Here is a 17922-nt window from a genome sequence, read left to right as displayed (position 1 = left end):
ACTAAGTCCCTAACAGCAATCAAGCGCCTTAGAGGGCTATTCATTTCATAGTTGTCACTAGCCAGGTCTGCTGAAGAGGTTCTCAACTTGCTCTTTGGAATGTTTACCGTTTTCTGACTGAAAGCATTAGTAGAACTTCAATGAAAGCAGAGAAAAGCAAAACCCTTCACCTGCAAGCTCATTATTCAGTGGCAAAGGCAGCTAAATTTTGGTGTTACTTCGAGCTCTTTTCCTGTAAGCTGTTTTCCAGTGAGCAGTTATGTAAGTTGTCTGCACAAAGCACACCAGGTACTGAAACCTTGTTTTAAAGTGAGATGCAGTATATGCACACTTTCACGCTTAGCTTTTCAGTTTACCGTCAGGGTCCAGAATGTTTCCATCTAACTATCCTAATAAACAGTTCTCCCACAGCCTGATTTCTATTGGCTAAAAGCTGTTCCTCAGGTAGATGGATTGTGTTGACATACACAAACCACTCAGTGTTTTTCTCAGCGAAGTATGTAGATTGAGTCCACATATGCACCCATTTGTATGTATATAATTATTTACTGAAGAAAATTTTTCTAGGATTAAGTTCTCTGGGTCAAAATGAAGAAAAAACAGTAGGAAAACTTTAAGTCTCTTGTTTGACTGCTCCCGCTTTTTTCTTAAAAGTTTTAGCAGTCATGTTTCTTACCTTTCACGGCATTAATAGCTGCTGTGTTAAATCATTGTTACCACTGAGATTAATTGCTTTTGAGGATGTTTTCTAATTTCTCTCAGCGAAGGTTATTAAATTCTTTCTATGGCTTTCCTGGCCATGTAAAACTCTTCCCCAGAGTATGTTGTGCGATGTTTTGCCTGTTCACCTATTATATTTTATGTAATGTCACTCACCCTCTCAGGAGCTCTCTGTGCAGCTCCTATATAGTATGTGTTCATATATATCTTTCCCTCTTTCTTCCTTGCTATGCTTTGCTTCATTTTGTTTTTAGTCTTATTTTATTTAGTTTTTTACTTGAGATATTTAGGTACTTATGCCACACAACCCTCAAGAATAGGCCATACAATATACTATAGTACTATCTTTCATGATAATAAAAGAAAACCTATCATCATTATGATCTGGCTCTAGATTATTATTTTAAGAAATAATTATTGGATATCTTAATTAAAATTTTATGCTAGGTTTTTTTACAAGTTTAGTTCTGCCAGCTTATACTTTTGAAAAGGATGCAATTCATTCAAATATTTAAATGTAGCCCAAAATTCATTTATTGATAGGTCAGTTAATATGATTTCCTATATATTTAATTTAATAAGTATTGAATTATTTAATAATTTCATTTAAAATTTATCAGAGCATAACTATGTCCTTTCAAACACCATTTGTTTCATAATTCAGATATGTGTAACTTAAATTGTGTCTGAAGAGAGGCATCAAATTGAAAGGTGTGATGATTTGATTATAGGTTGTATCACTTGTCAAAACATTTTGCTTCTCAGTTTTAGGACATATACCCTTCATATGAACCATCTGCTATTTGAATTTTTTGACTGTTTTTGAGATTTTTATTATTGTCATTATTTGTCACATTATGTAAAATTTTACCTTTAATCTTGGCTTTCAATGATTAAAAATGTAACAGTCCAACTTGTACACAAATAAACATTAAATATTGTTAGTATGAGAATTAATAAAGTGTAGGTCTGAGGGACTAGTAATGTATTGTTAAATGAAAACTTTCCAAAGAAGATAATTTGGAAGCCAGAGCATTACGTCAATGGTAGGCCCTCAAGTGTGAGAATTACTACTGTTAGTCCTGAGCAGCATATCAGACACTCAGCCTCCAGTGGGCCCGTTACAAGGGGTACTGGGGCTGCTCTGAATTTTCTGCTTCTGAAATTCTGTATTTTACATATAACTTTCAGATTACACCAAAAGGTGTTTTACACAGAATGAGACCTTTAACAGTACATGGTTAAATCAATGGACAAATAAATAAGAAAACTGGCTAGGCTTACTACAATGCAATAATTCAGTTGTGTGAGTTTTTCTGTCAACATCTTCCTCTAGTTTTTCAATTTGTGTTAGGTTTGGTGGATTTTAGTGCCTTTTTTTGTTTGATTTCTTATTGTTTTTCTGCCATATTCTACAATGTTTTAAAGACTAATAGGAGAGATGTAAAGATAATTGAATCATTTCCCCCTTTCCTTTTCTCTGTCTAATCCTTCCCATGTGCTTTCCCATGTTCTAGCTCAGGTTTGTGACCTCTATTTTCCTAATTGTTGTTTTTGTTGTTGTTGTTGTGGTGGTGGTGGTGGTGGTGATATAGGTGGTTATGGTGGTGGTAATGGTAGTGGTGGTTATGGTGGTTATGGTAGTGGTGGTGGTGGTGGTTGCGGTTATGGTGGTATAGTGGTAGTGATGGTGGTGGTGGAGGCTATGGTGATGCAATGGTGGTGGTGGTGATGGTGGTGGAGGTGTGGTGGTGGTGATGGTGGTTATGGTGGTTATGGTGGTTATGGTAGTATAATGGTGGTGGTGGTGATGGTGGTGATGATGGTTGTGATGATGATGTTGGTGATGGTGGTGGTGGTGGTTATAGTGGTGTGTTGTTGGCAGTGATGGTGGTATGACTGTGGTGGTGATGGTGGTGATGATGGTAATGGTGGTGATGTGGTGGTGGTGGTGGTGGTGGTATCAGTGCTATGTGTTTATTCATAGATATACAAATACAGCCTGTTAAAACTGCATAATGTTACTATGTGTGTTAAATTTGATGCTGAGCACATTGTATGGGAACCCCTCGGGGGATGGATATTCCTAAGAAAGGCTGTTTCATTGATCTTAGCTTTCCCTAGCTGTTTGCAGTTCTTCGTCTATGGGTGAGACTCCATGAGATTAGAAAAATTGAAAGTGTATTCAAATGGGGAAGCTCTCATAAAGCAATAAGTTAAAACATTGATCATCAATGTCAAAATAATAGAATGGCAGGTGGCCTCCCCTAACAATAGGGTGACCCATTATATAATTAGGGAGAAACCTGGTACTAGGGAAACTCCCAGGAACATACAAGGATGACCCCAGCTAAGACTTCTAGATGTAGTGGAGAGGGTGCCTGAACTGGCCTTCCCCTGTAATCAGAATGGTGAATACCCTGTCATCATAGAGTATTCTTCCAGTAACTGATGGAAGCAGATACAGAGATCCAACCCAAGCACCAGGCCGAGCTCCAGGCATCCAGTGGAAGAGAGGGAGAAGAGATTATATGAACAAGGGGTGGGTCAAGAACATCATGGGGAAATCTACAAAGACAGCTGAACCAAACTTGCCAGAACTCATGACCTCTAGAGTGAAACCTGTGGGACCTGCATAACTAGGCTCCCTGAATGTGGCTGAGTCTGTCTCTTTTTTAAATTCAATCATCTCTGATTCTACATTTAGTTTTACATGGATAGTAAAGAAGGACTAGGACACTTGCTTTGGATCTTACAATGTACAGGGTTTTATTAAATACTGCAATAAAGGGTATAGATCCTGTTTCTTGTGGGTGTCAAAGTTTCTTATCCTGGATGGCTGTCCTTTGACTGGATTCCTTGTGAATGGCTGTACTTGGCAGTGCTGTCTTGCAAACAGTGCTCGCATGTGGTGCAGCCACAGCAGGAGGTGATCAGCCAAGACAAATTAGGGTGGAGATGAGAGCCTGTCAGACTGAAGGGCTCTTGTTCAACTGGAAGTTGAATGGGGACTGCCTGGGACAAAACCAGAGCTTGAGACAAATTAAGAAAATAAAATATTTGCAAATTTACTCTTGGAATAATAGGAGACTTCGAGGTCTGGCTTTTAACCAGAGCCTGGAATTGGTGGCTCTTTAGCCTAAATGAAAGAGTTATTGCAAATTTAATAAATATGGCCAAGTCAAATTCAAAGACAGAATATGACTCATTCTTAAACTTTTAGTTTTCTGAGAACAGAGGATACAATTTTCTAGTAACATAATTTTAATGATATTCATAGCAGAGTTTTTTCCAACTTTCAAAACATTTTGATAATTAAACTTAGAGTACTCATAAACAGTCTATAAAGAAAATTGACCATGTCGTGTCAGAAAATAAAAAAGTTTAAAGGAATTACTATGCAATTAAATATGTAGTCTCTCTGCTTTAATGTATTCATGTGTAATTGGAATTACTATATTTACATCACATAATAATGTGTATTTCATAGTAAACCACTTAGATGTTACCAGTTGCCAATGATTTTATTATATTGTTCATATTTCTTTTATAGTTTCGGCTATATGCTAGTATTATAAACAATTGATAAATTTGAAGCTTCCTAATATGTTAGGTACAACTAAGTTGAAGTTAGCCAAATCACTAAAAGTTTTTCTCCGTTCTATTGAGTAGAATTGTAGTTGGTGCATTCTTTGAACCTTCTTATCGTTAGACATGGCAATCAGAAAGTTAAGCTAATTTATAAACTGATGTGTATCATTTTAAGGTTTCCTATTCTTGTCTATGTGCTTTAACTTGAACACAGTGACCACACTGTGCAAGGAAGGCATGTTGATTACAATTCATTTTATTGCTGTGATTATTTAGTAGGAAAGGAGTAGGTTTTTTTCCCCAGGCTTGTGACCTGTCTGCTTAATCATGGATCTTATATTCTTGGCTTCATTAACAGTGTAGGTATGGGTTCAATTTTTTTTATATTGAAATTTACATCCAAACAAAAAATGATCCTTCCAAGCACTCATACATGAACATACACATATATGTATGTAACTTACATGCTGAGCAAGTAGCTTGGCAGATAGCGCCATTATACCCTCTGTCTTTACCTGATGCTATTCTCATTGTGCTAGAATGTCCCAGAATGGCTGAGAAGGACATGGTGGAGAAGGATAAAATAGGGTGTTAGCAGCTCCATGACCTCTCTGAAGACGAAGATGAGTGTTCTTCTTAGGCTTTGCCCATCCTTTGGCAAATAACAAAAAATAACAGCTTCTGCTATTCCTTGACATCTTAGTTCGGGTTTCTTTTGCTTTGATGAAACACCATGACCAAAATGCAAGTTGGGGAAGAAAGGATTTATTCAGCTGATACTTCTGCAGCACTGTACATCAATGAGTGAAGTCATGGAAGGAACTCAAATAGGCAAGGATCCTGCAGGCAGAAGCTGATGCAGAAGCCACGAAGGAGTGCTGCTTTCTGGCTTGCTTCCTCTGTCTTGTTGAGCCGCTTTCTTCTAGAATGAGTACTACCCACTGTAGGCTGGGAGCTCATTTAATCACTAATTGAGAAAATGCTTAAAGCTGTATCTTATGGAGGCATTTTCTCAACTGAGGTTCCTTCCTTTCTCTAGCTTGTGTCAAGCTGACATAAAACTGGCAAGGACAGTATCATTTATGTTTGATGTATATATATATATATATATATATATATATATATATATATGTAAATTTCATTATATATAAGTGAATGTGGTGTGTGTGTGTGTGTGTGTGTGTGTGTGTGTGTGTGAGAGAGAGAGAGAGAGAGAGAGAGAGAGAGAGAGAGAGAGAGAGAGAGAGAGAAATTCCCACATGTATTGTTGAGTCTTAGCATTTCTTCACATGCATGTAATGGTAATTACATGTTAGTTGATCCTTAGTACTGAGATAGAATTTTTCTACAATGAAAAAGATAATAATTACTTTTTCCTGTTTGAAGAGGTGCAAATATTTTAAGCAAATTATTGATATGCTTCCTGATATAAAGTGTTTTTTTTAGAGACTTGGAAGAGTTACTCGCTTGCATTAATTTTTCAGAAGTAATTCATAGAAGAATTCAGTTGCAGAACTTAATATTATTCCTCAAGCTGCATCCCTCTCTCTTCTTGTAGAAACACACCACCTTGACTTCTTAGGAAGGTGAGTGGCGTCAGTTTCCCAACAATGGAAATATCACCTGGAATGCTGTTTGATAGATGAGAAGTTAGCTGTAATATATTATTGCTATATGCTGCCCATGGAAAGTGAGAGTTCCAGTACATTTAACCAAATAAAATACACTGAATATGCTACACTCTTATTCAAAACATAGGGTTTGAATTTGAACTTGAGGTGGAACACAGAAATACACAAAAATCATTTTCTAAGATGTACATATATGTAAACAGATACACGTTTAACACATACATAGTCTATGCAAATTATGTTTAGAAGTCTTTCTGAATCTTTAAACATGAATCTATACACCATATAGTTTACATGAGAGATTATAAAAAATCATTTAAAACTCTAAAATAATTCAAAATTCATAGATTATCAATTTACCTTTTATATATGTAGTTTCCAGCTTGTTATAAATAATTTGTGGTCATTAATGTGAGTTGCTATGAAATGTCGTTTTCTTAGATGACATTCTCTTTTAGATTATATTATAAACTATATAAATTTGAAAATTACATGTACAAAATAATCCATTAACATTAGCTGAGATAGACAATGTCTTACCGAGGGTGTCTATTCTTGTGGTAAATACCACACGGTGGTTTGAATGAGAAGGGCCCCCATTTGCTCATAGATTTGAATGCTAGGTTCATAGTTGGTAGAACTGTTTAGGGAAAGATTAGGAGATGGTGTCTTATTGACGGAGGTATGTCTGTCCCCCCACCAAAGGAAGTGAGGGTTGGAGAGCTAGACCAGACCCTGGAGGCAGGAACTGATGCAATGGAGGAGGGTTGCTCACTGTTTTGCTCTTCATGGCTTCCTCAGCATGTTTTCCTATGGTACCCAGGACCACTGGCCTGAGATGGCACTTCCCACTGTGATTTGGACTCTACCACGTCATCACCAATAAAGAAAATGCATCACAGTCTTGCCTACAGGCCAATACGGTGGAAGCATCTCTTAATTTGTTTCTTCTTCGAAACAAATGTATCTAGCTTGTGACAGGTTGACATAAAACTAGCAAGTGAAGATGACCTGATAATTTTTTTATCTACATTACTATTAATCCTGCATTCATATATTGTCAGAGATACCAGCAGTTGTTTATGCACACATCTGGGTAAGAGTATGCACTCTGTGTTTCATTGTGACGGGTGTGACGGTATTACATGTTACCTCAGTCCATGACCATGACTACAGATAAAATATTTTGAGTATCAAAGGATTGAATTTTACAACTTTCCATCTCAGGCATAGATACATGCCCTATAATATATTGTTTGAGAAAGTCTTTTAGTAGGCATATAAAGAAATAGGAAAAACCAGGAGATAACATAAAAATTGTATTTTAAAGGAAATTGGAAATAACATGGATGGAGTAAGTTCTCTAACCTCAATGAATTTTGTACACCGACACTGAACACTTTCGATTTAGAAATACTTCATGGGCTTTGTAGACATCAATTTACAGGTTTTTGGCATATTAAAATGTCCTGTGGTATACTTGGTGGGGTCATTTTGCCAAGTGTCCAGAAATATTACTGTAGTGAATTGAATGAAATCTTTCAAAATACAAAAAATTTCTCCAGCCAAATAAATTATTTCCCAGTATAATGTGTAAAGTTACAGTTTCATTGGCAATTCATAATTTTTGGTCACATTTTGTTTAAAGGAAAGAGAAATGGTCTTCAAATTTGATTGATTCAAACCTAAGCCACACTTCATATAACAATTATTATTGACTATCAAATGTATCAAGTTTCTGAATTTTTATAAATGTAATATTAATTTTGCTTTTAAGGATAATCGGGGGTAATTGAGGTAATACATACCAAGCCACTAATGTTTCCTCTTCTGCCTCTTCACAGGTGAGGCTCTGTGGGATAGTCAGCATTGCTTTCATTTGTGCTAAGTGTTCATTGCTTCCTACAGAAAGGGCACGCTCTCTTTTTCATGTCAGTTTAAGAAAATAAGGAAATTAAAAAAAAACAGCAGCTGCTCTGGTAACAAATTCTGCCATTGTTAATCTCCTCTCAATATTGATGATATTTTTTAAAAAAATAGCTATCATATGTTAAATTCGGACTATGAAACCAGACCAAATACTGGGAAATGGAGATGAGACCTTCAGATGAAGGGAGGAACAGAGGTTCCTGAGTCAGATACAGTGATAAAAAGCACTCCTAAGTAGACATGATGTCAAACTCCCATACTTACCCTATCACAATAATTTCTAAAAGAACCAATTTTTAGTTTTTTCACGTAGCAACTAGAAGTGATATTTAAGACATTACACTGCAATAGGAGCAGAGGGCTGGGGTCATTATTCTCATTCTATTAGCTGCAGGTTGTAATGCCCAGGGTCTGACCTGCAGTTCATTTGACAATTAAATATTGTAGCAGTCAGCACTAAAAGATCTGGATCCAGTGGCAAGTATCAGGACTGGACGCCAGAGTCTAGAGCAGGGCTTTTCAATGTGTGGGCTGCAACCTAGTGCCGCCAAACAAATTTTACATCACAATTTTTAACAGTAGCAAAATTACAGTTGTGATGTAGCTAATGAAGTAATCTTATGGTTGGTGGTGACTACCACCTGAGGAAGTGTATTAAAAGGTTGCCGTGTTAGGAAGGTTGAGAACCATTGGTGTGGAGAGAGATGCAGTTAAAGCTAACAAGACCAAACATGCTGGAAGGAACTAAAGAGTCCAACCAGTGAAGAACTACCTCTAGAAAAGCAGACTGTGTCTACCTAATACTGCTGTGGAACTCAACATCCTAGCATTAAACCTCATGGAATGCTTATTCCAAGGGCTATAATTTACAATGACAGAATATCAAATAGGCATAGAAATTTGGAAGACTCATACTTCAGCCTCTCTTAAGTAAAGGCAGAGCTGATTGGACCTCACGGCACAGCTGAGATCCTTAGATAAAACACTACACACAGCAGCACGTATTACGTAATCTGGAGAATGGTTAATATAGCCACTTATTTCTTAAGATTTGCAATTTTTCAATCCTGGAATTGTACTTTGTTGACAGAGCTATGTATCTCCTTAAAGACCAAAAATTTTTCAAACTGAAGATTGCTGAGATCACCTGCGGCCATTGAGGGGGGGGACTGTGAAGGAGTAATTTTTACCATTCTCTCTTAAATCAGAAAATGAAACCTTAGAGAAGCATACAGAATCATTATACATAATGCTTGATCGTCTGCTGTAGAAACACTTTAATGGTCAGCTCAGCCTACCCAGTAAAATGAAGTTTTCTCTTAGCCAGTAATAAATATAGTAGGCTGTTAAGCTAGATTTATCTAAATGTATTAACATTCAGGAACTCATCTGAACAGTCATCATTGCAGGTGACACTTAAATTACTTGATTTGAAAAATTCTCGTGTGTTCCTTTTATGAAAGTGCATACCATGAAATGTAAAATGAGGAGCATTTCATGCAAAGCTTTGCAAGGAAAGCCATGCTATCACGTGCTAACCCTTGCTGCAGAGATAGCAGCACAGCCCTGCTTTTATACTGCATTTCAAACATCTGGCATGAAACAACACCCAGCCAACTTCATCTTGTGTCACAGGAGCCATCAATAGCTACTGCTGGTTTTTCTCTTCAGAAAGCATATCTGTCACACTCCATGTCCTATAGTTTAAATTCAAAATATGCCTGTCTGAATATCACTCTTGCTTCATGTGTGTATTTGAATAACTCTTTTTATTGACATAGTTTCAAGAGAAATCTCCTTTCAAAATCTGAACAAGATGTTCAAGAATGCAAAACTAGATTTTAGTAAATCGAGTTGAATTAAAAATCGAAGAAAAGAGCAACACGATGTTTCCTAGTGGTATCGTTGGATTGTTTTATTAGGTTTGATAAGACTAAACAGTCCAAAGGTTTGACAGTCTTGACACCTGGCTTTTGAAAGATGGATTTCCTGAATGGAAATTGTTCTTATTGAACATCTCTGAAGAGTTTTGGCTGGAAAGAAGTATTCATTCTAAAGCCAGGACATTCTCAGAGCTCCTTCAAAACTGGCTGAAAAATGAGGTACTGAATTCTTTGCTTAATGGGAAATCTACTGTTGTTTTACTTTTTGAAACTTTTTGTTAAAAAAAAATTCTGTCATCACTTTTCCATTGTGGAAATAAATATGACACATATGGAAAAAGAGGTTATTGCTCTGCACGTATAGAAAAATACTCCAAGTACAGTAAGATGAACTTACTGTAACCTCCATTTAGTGATAAAAATACTGAAAATGCATACATTTATCAACTGACCTGTGTTGTGGAGGCTGTACACCCATGTGTCTGTGTTTATATAAAATCAAAGAAGTTTATAATAAGCATAATAAGGTATTTTTATGCAGCTACCTTATTTATCTTACTGGCTCTCCTGTGAGATGCACAACAGACCCATTATTGTACTCCAGTTCTGATATTTATATAATATTCAGTTCAAAGAGTGGATTCCTATCCTACCTACTACTTCAAAAATCTAAGACCAGAACCAAATAAAAAGAAATCATAAATCACAATGGTACAGATGATGAAAAAGGAAAGTGATATTTTTGGCCTGTCAATGTATCATGTGAAGTTTTAAAGTTATGAAATCTGTAAAGAACAGCTTCATGATTAAAAAAAATTTAAAAAAGAAGCATATGGAGGAATTGACCAAAGAATTTCAAGGTATCTTAGACTAACTTTAGAGCCAGCTGGAGAAGCTCATCATTTTGAAAGGTCAGTGCCACAAAAGTATTTTGTAATTCTGAAATAAAGGTCAGCTCTGGGCGGGGAGGCCCACTGTTCCGCCCCCTGGTCACAGGGAGCCAACAGGCTTGCCTGTCCACTTACCACTTCAGCTCACTGGAATGGATGTCTTAAGTGTCAGGTGTGGTACTGAATGATGGAATAGCTTTCCTGAACCCAGAACAGTTTGTTAGCTAAGATGTCATCCTCCAGGGGACTAACATCTTCCTCCCCATCCTCCTCAGATGATGAAGAACCTTGCATCTTTCTAGGATATCTCATTTGACCTGTGATGTAAGTATCAACTCTGTTTATCTTTTGGCTGTCTTTCTCTAATACCTAGCGATGTGTTTATCTCCTGTTCCATGTGGTTAATGGAAATATGTGAAGATTGTTCTCACATTCCTTAGTGGATATGGAACCAAGGATTGTTTCCCAGGAAAAACCATGTGCTGCTCTTTCTGCCATTTGAAGATTGTGAACTATTTGTTTTAAACCTTTGAGGGAGTTATCCTTTAGGCTGAGAATGATGTGGCTCTCATCCTATAAGCACCTTCACAGAAGAAGAGATATCCTAAAGGAGTCACTTGTGTCCATCCTGTCAGCTTTCAAGTAATTGAAATAATAGACCCCAAACAATTAAAACCTTTCCAGAATCATGGGCAGAAGGATGGGTGAAGCTCTTGTTCCAGCCAGAGGATCTTGTTCCATCCTAACAAGAGATTTCACGCATTTCCAACAAATTAGCATATGTGTATCTCCTGGCTTTGGTTTAATTTTTTTCTGTAAAATTATCACAATGTTACAGAAAAAAATGAGGTGAAACTTGGAGTCTCTCCCTGCCTTCCCATTTGTGATAGTTTGAAAGAAAGTGCCCCCCAAAGCGAGTGGCCCTATTAGGAGTTGTGATATTGTTAGGGTAGGTGTGGTCTTGTTGAAGGAAGTGTGTCACTGTGGAGGTGAATTTTGAGGTCTCATATATGCTCAAGATACAGATCAGTGTCTCAAGTCACTTCCTGTTTCCTGCAAGATGTAGGACTCTCAGCTGTTTCTCCAGTATCATGTCTACCTGCATGTCACCATGTCTTGCCATGATGATAATGGACTAAACACCTGAAACTGTACATCCTCACATCAATGAAATCTTTTCCTTGATAAGAGTTGCTGTGGTCTTGGCCAAGATAAAAAAAAAAAAAAAAAACAACACTGGTGACAGCTTATGCTGGAGAGGTTGTGGGGGAAAAGGGAACACTCCTGCATTGCTGTTGGAAATTCAATCTGGTACAGCCCCTTTGGATGTAAGTGTGGTAATTTCTCAGAAAATTAGGAAATACCTTCCTCAAGACCCAGTAATACCACTTTTGGGTATATATCCAAAGAATGCTCAATCATGCCACAAGGACATGTGCTCAACTATGTTCATAACAGCATTGTTTGTCATAGCCAGAACCTGGAAACAACCTAAATGCCCCTTGACCAAAGAATGGATAAGCAAAATGTGGAGTACTTATGTATATTAAGTACACAATGGAGTACTACACAGCAGGAAAGGAATAACGGCAGCTTGAAATTTGCAGGCAAATGGATGAAGCTAGAAAACATCATTTTGAGCAAGGTAACCCAGATACTGAAAGATGATTATTATCACATATACTCACTCATAAGTGGTTTTTAAACATAAAGCAAAGAAAACCAGCCCACAAATCACAATCCCAGAGAACCTAGACAACAATGAGGACCCTAAGAGATACATACATAGAACTAATCTACATGGGAAGTAGAAAAAGACAAGATCTCCTGAGTAAATTGGGAGCATGGGGACCATGGGAGAGAGTTGAAGTGTAGGGGAGAGTCAGAGAGGGGAGCAGAGAAAAATGTAGAGCTCAATAAAGATCAATAAAAAATAAAAAATAAAAACAAAACAAACAGAAAAAGCTGCTTTGGTCATGGTGTCTCTTTACAGCAATAGAAATCCAAGAATACCACTCCATGATTCAAGTATAAATAGACTCATTTCACTTTTCAATTTGCTTGATAATTTTCTTTATGATGTGTAAGACATAATCTAGCACACATCTAACTGGCCTTGTAACGTTACTCGTATTATCTGGGGCCAGAAACTATATATCCTATAGCAGTTAAAATTAAGAATAACAGTTAAAGCCGGGCAGTGGTGGCACACGCCTTTAATCCCAGCACTCAGGAGGCAGAGGCAGGTGGATCTCTGTGAGTTCGAGGCCAGCCTGGTCTACAAGAGCTAGTTCCAGGACAGGCTCCAAAGCCACAGAGAAACCCTGTCTCGAAAAATCAAAAAAAAAAAAAAAAAGAATAACAGTTAAGTTATTCTTGACTGTTGCTACTCTTGATCCACAAATACAATTATCACAGAATTACAAATACATTCATATCTTTGTCTTTCTATGTTTATGTCTACACACATTAAAATTGTATGATAATGTGAAAGTATCAAGAGAGAAAACAGTTTAGAATTAACCAAGATGGATGCTTGATATTCTTATTTTCATGTAGAGTAGCAACTCAGTCATTTACATGGAGGACAGCAACCATACCATCTGTAATACACTTACTTATCCACTTGACCTTCAGGTTTTAATTTTTATTTGGCTTGTCAAATAATTAACAGCATAGTCATATTTTTATATACTCCTCTGTTTTGTTTGTTTTTTCTTTTTAAATTTGGATTCAGTTTTAAATTCATGCTAGATACAGGACTTCAGCTCTCTGTCTGCAGAAAATTGTTTCAGAATTGTGTTTCTCTTCTGGCAGATAAAAGACAAGGGGTCACCCATAGTGTAAAGCTCCTCTGTTGTGATTCTTTCTTGAATTATTTATACCTCCAAACACATATGAGCTTCAGTTCTCTCAAAAGTAAAAGGAGAGAAACCTAAAAATCAATGATTTCAACTCTCACTGGTCAGGAATTTCTGGGAACAGCCACAGGTTGTTGATCAAGATTATTGATTTAGTCATCTTCACCCTCAGTGGAAGTTTTACAATTTCCTCCTGAGTCCACTTGTGTCCAAGGAATGCTTTATTAGAACTAAAGATTTCCATCCATCACAAATGCTGTCAGAGTTTCCATATGCACTGAGTAGCTGAATTGTGGGATGGAAAAGCACACGTGTACAAATATGTGCATATGTGTCATTTACTATTGAGATTTAAAATAAGATACATTACAGTGCCATACACACATGTGCATGTGTCCTGGTTTTAGACAATGAATTGCCCTTTAAACTCCTTCATGTGTTCATCAGAGTCTATTTATGGAAAAAATAATTCATCTTAACATCTTTTGAGCTCACTCCTATAAAAGATGATAAGGAACTGATTCATTGTTTTAGAGCTCGGGGAGAAAGAAGCTGTAAGGCTGTAGAGGGATGTCTGGCACTTGCCTCAACACTGGAAATACTTGGCTGTTACAAATACTGCACAAGAGAGAGTGAGGTGTTGGACACATCATCTTGTACAGCACATAGTCATGTGATATACTTGGAGTTCTTGTTTCACAACTCCAGTGACTCTACAGGTGAAAATGCAAAAGGGTCAATTAAGATCAGTCAATGCCTTATACAAACATGTTTTATCAGGTTGGTAGAACTTTGTCAAACCCTATTAATAGACTTCACATGGTAAACTGGAAAGCAAGGTCCTCATGTCCTTGTAGCTAGGAGGTGACATCTAAGGGAGCAAGAGGACATCAACCCTGTTGTTTGGTGATAGAGCCAGAATACCGAAGTACTCCAAAACAACTTCCATACTGATGTTTGTCCAAGTACAAGATAGCAAAACCTGCTGATTCTTGTGGTTATCCAATATAGAGCTAAACTAAAGTCTTGCTTAACAAGATATGACCTCTAGAGGCTTGCAGAAATCCCATTCCATCGAGGCAAGCCAAAGGTTATCTGTATTCTAAACCAAAAAGGTGAACTGCCTACTTAGAACAGTAGAAGAGAGAAATTAAGATCAGAAATTGTTCTTGGGAGGTGGCTTGATTGTTCCAGCCACTTGGCAGCTCAGACCTGAAATAACCACACAGAAACTGTATTGTTTGAATCTCTGCTTGGCCCATTAGCTCTAGCTCCTTATCAGCTAACTCTTACATCTTAATTTAACCCATCTCCATTAATCTGTGCATCACCACAAGGTCGTGGCCTACCAGCAAAGTCTCAGCATCTGTCTCTGGCAGTGGCTCTATGGCTTCTTTTACTCAGCCTCCTTTCTCCCAGCATTCAGCTTAGTTTTCCCTGCCTATCTACCCTATCAGGCCAAGCCAGTTTCTTTATTAACCAATGGTATTCAAAGCATAAAGAGGGGAATCCCACATCAAGAAACTTTTAGAGGTAGAAGAGTACTGGAAGAAATCTACGGAAACGGGGAGGGGCGGGAAGGAGGGAGGGAGGGAGAGAGAGAGAGAGAGAGAGAGAGAGAGAGAGAGAGAGAGAGAGACTAATGATTACAAATGATGTTGACTTAAAACATGTGACTGCACATATTATGGCTTCCGGTTTTTGTTTTTATAGGATTTCTGTGTATATGAACCTGTGTTTCTCTGGATCTATATGCATCTCTTGTGCTTTTTCTTAGGCCTTTCGCTTCTGTCTGTTTGTTTTTTCCTATTCTAATCTGTTTGATTTTGTTTTATCTTACTTACCTTTATTTTCCTTCCTTAAATGACTGTTTGTTGTTTTCTAACTAGATACAGAAAGGATGTGAGTCTGGACTGGAAAGGTAGCAGGGAAGAACTGGGGAGAGTTAGAGGAGGGACAGCTGTAATCAGAATATAGTGTATGAAAAAAATTTATTTTCAACAAAAGAAAATAAAATGAAAACAACAACAAATGTGACCATTAATTCCATTAATTCCCCTGGCCTTCTTTTTTTTTTTTTTTTTTTTTTTTTTTTTGGTTTTTCGAGACAGGGTTTCTCAGTGGCTTTTGGAGCCTGTCCTGGAACTAGCTCTTGTAGACCAGGCTGGTCTCGAACTCACAGAGATCCGCCTGCCTCTGCCTCCCGAGTGCTGGGATTAAAGGCGTGCGTCACCACCGCCCGGCTCCCCTGGCCTTCTTACAGGCTCCAGAAAGGAGCTGATCTAAAGGACTAAGTTTATGGTTGATTAAGTTAATTCTGCCAGCAAAGCTTTTCTTCTGGACAGAATGCAATAGCAGTCATGATTCAAGGGGGTCAATTAAATATAAACAAAACCATGAGATCTACGTTTTCATCAAATATTGTAGGGACATTCTCCTATGAGTAAAATCTACAGGAGCCATAGGAGCCAAAAATAAATTTATATCTTGATTGGTTACATTTTATTATTTATGTTACTCCTAATTTTGGAAATCTATGGTGTGTGAGGACCTGAGCAAATCATAAACTTCATTCATCGTAGGAAAGCTAGATTCTGGCCACATAGGCTCTGAATGTGTGCAGAATGTATCCCTCCACAAAAGAGACCAGTGGAAGTTCTCTCCCTCAAGAGAGTATTCCAACTTTGGCCATTTTATATTAAAAAATGAAATCCAAAAATTGATGTGGCCCCCACAAACATTCTAGATTATATATAATCTTTGGCATCTAGAAAACTGAGAGGGAGAATTTCTCACAATTTCTCAGAGTTTGCCTTATTTTGCTTTAGTAATACATGTTTTTAATATTTTTATGCTGTTGCTTTATGAGAAATAGTACTTGCTTCATTTAGAAAATCTGTGGAAGAATGCACATTCAGAGACACATACTGGTGGAAGACCTTAGTTCCTTCCTTTCAAGAGTGGCTACAGGCAGGGTGTGCCTTGCTCTGGATCTGTATAAGGTGTGCCTCTATGTCTGTTATGGAGTTATGTACAATATGCCCTCCTAAGGGCAGTTTTGAAGGGTTGTAATCCTATTTTTTTATTTTCCTTCCTGGCAAATTCTCTGTCACTGGTTATTTTTGATCCTTAATAGGTACAGGTTTTATGCCTCAAGGTTTACGGCTTTTTCTGATGAGTGGGTTTTTCAGCAGCCATGTGGTGTAGCTGGTTCTGAGACTATCAAACGCTAATAACCTCCAGAGTCTGGGGAGCAGGTTGTTCCTTCCTATCCTTTCTGAGCTTACTGCACTGATTACAGTCTTTGAGAACTGCAGATGTTGAGTTTGCAGTCTCAGCTGGGGGTGGAGGGGTGGTTAAATAAGACAGTTTCAAAACTTTTCTCTGATTGAGCTTTATTAGGCAAAAGTTCTTGTTCCTTCCAATGTTGTAGGTTTTTAGCAATGTTCTTTGCTTTGCCTTTCAGTATTTTAGAGAATATCCATTTCTCAGGATTCTACCTGTGAAGTGATTATTTCTTGCTGGGATCACATTGTCTGCTTTTAGTTTACATATTTATAACCACTCAATTTCCACTAAAGTTTTAACTGTTCGTGTTCACCAAAGCTTTTGAACAATGTTTAGGTTCACAGGATTTAAGTTTCAAGAAGTTAAATGAATGTTAGTACCTTGAGATGTTTGATGATGGAGAAAAAGAATAACTCAATTCCTGTCCTCTACCTGTCCAGCACAGACGATTCTTGGGAGAAATTTAAAATCTTGAATGAGCCACTACTTCTAGTATGCAAAAAAAGAATATAGGTAAAAATCTGTTTTGTGGGTCATGCTGGCTGAATAATATTGTAGAACATTAACTGTCTGATATCACTTGATTTCACAGTGATACTTGAGTGTTATTTCTTTTAGTTGAAAAAAATGGGCCATTAACAGCTTTATGTCCAATTCCATTCCCATAATGGACTTATCCCCTCAGAGGAGACAAAAGAGTAAAATTTAAACAACTTTACTTTGGAGTCCCAGTGCCTATTTTCAGAAAAGATAGAGAAGGATAATCAGAATATTCTGGTGTTTTAGAATTCCAGTCTACAAATGTCTTAATGAGTAATCAAAATAGGCCTTTGTGTTGAGGACAGCAAGTACAATGGAGAAGCTGGAGAAGCTTGAAGAGAAGGTCTGCCGGGTAAAGGAAACCATGATTCTACAGGTCCTAGTTTATGTTGCTGATGATGTGGTCATCACATAAATCATGTAAGGACAGCAGAGGGTGAAAAAAAAAAGGACAATAACCTTGGTTTTGGAAATGTGTGGCTGTGATGAAAGGAGTGGTGGGTTGACACTGATATTTTTCACTCGATTTAAGGGTGAAGTCGAGGAACTGAATGCTGTTTTCCTTTTATCATTGTAAAACATTCAAAAA

Source organism: Arvicola amphibius, chromosome 7, assembly GCF_903992535.2.
Source record: "Arvicola amphibius chromosome 7, mArvAmp1.2, whole genome shotgun sequence".
NCBI classification, from domain to species: domain Eukaryota; kingdom Metazoa; phylum Chordata; class Mammalia; order Rodentia; family Cricetidae; genus Arvicola; species Arvicola amphibius.
This window is presented reverse-complemented; position numbering follows the sequence as displayed.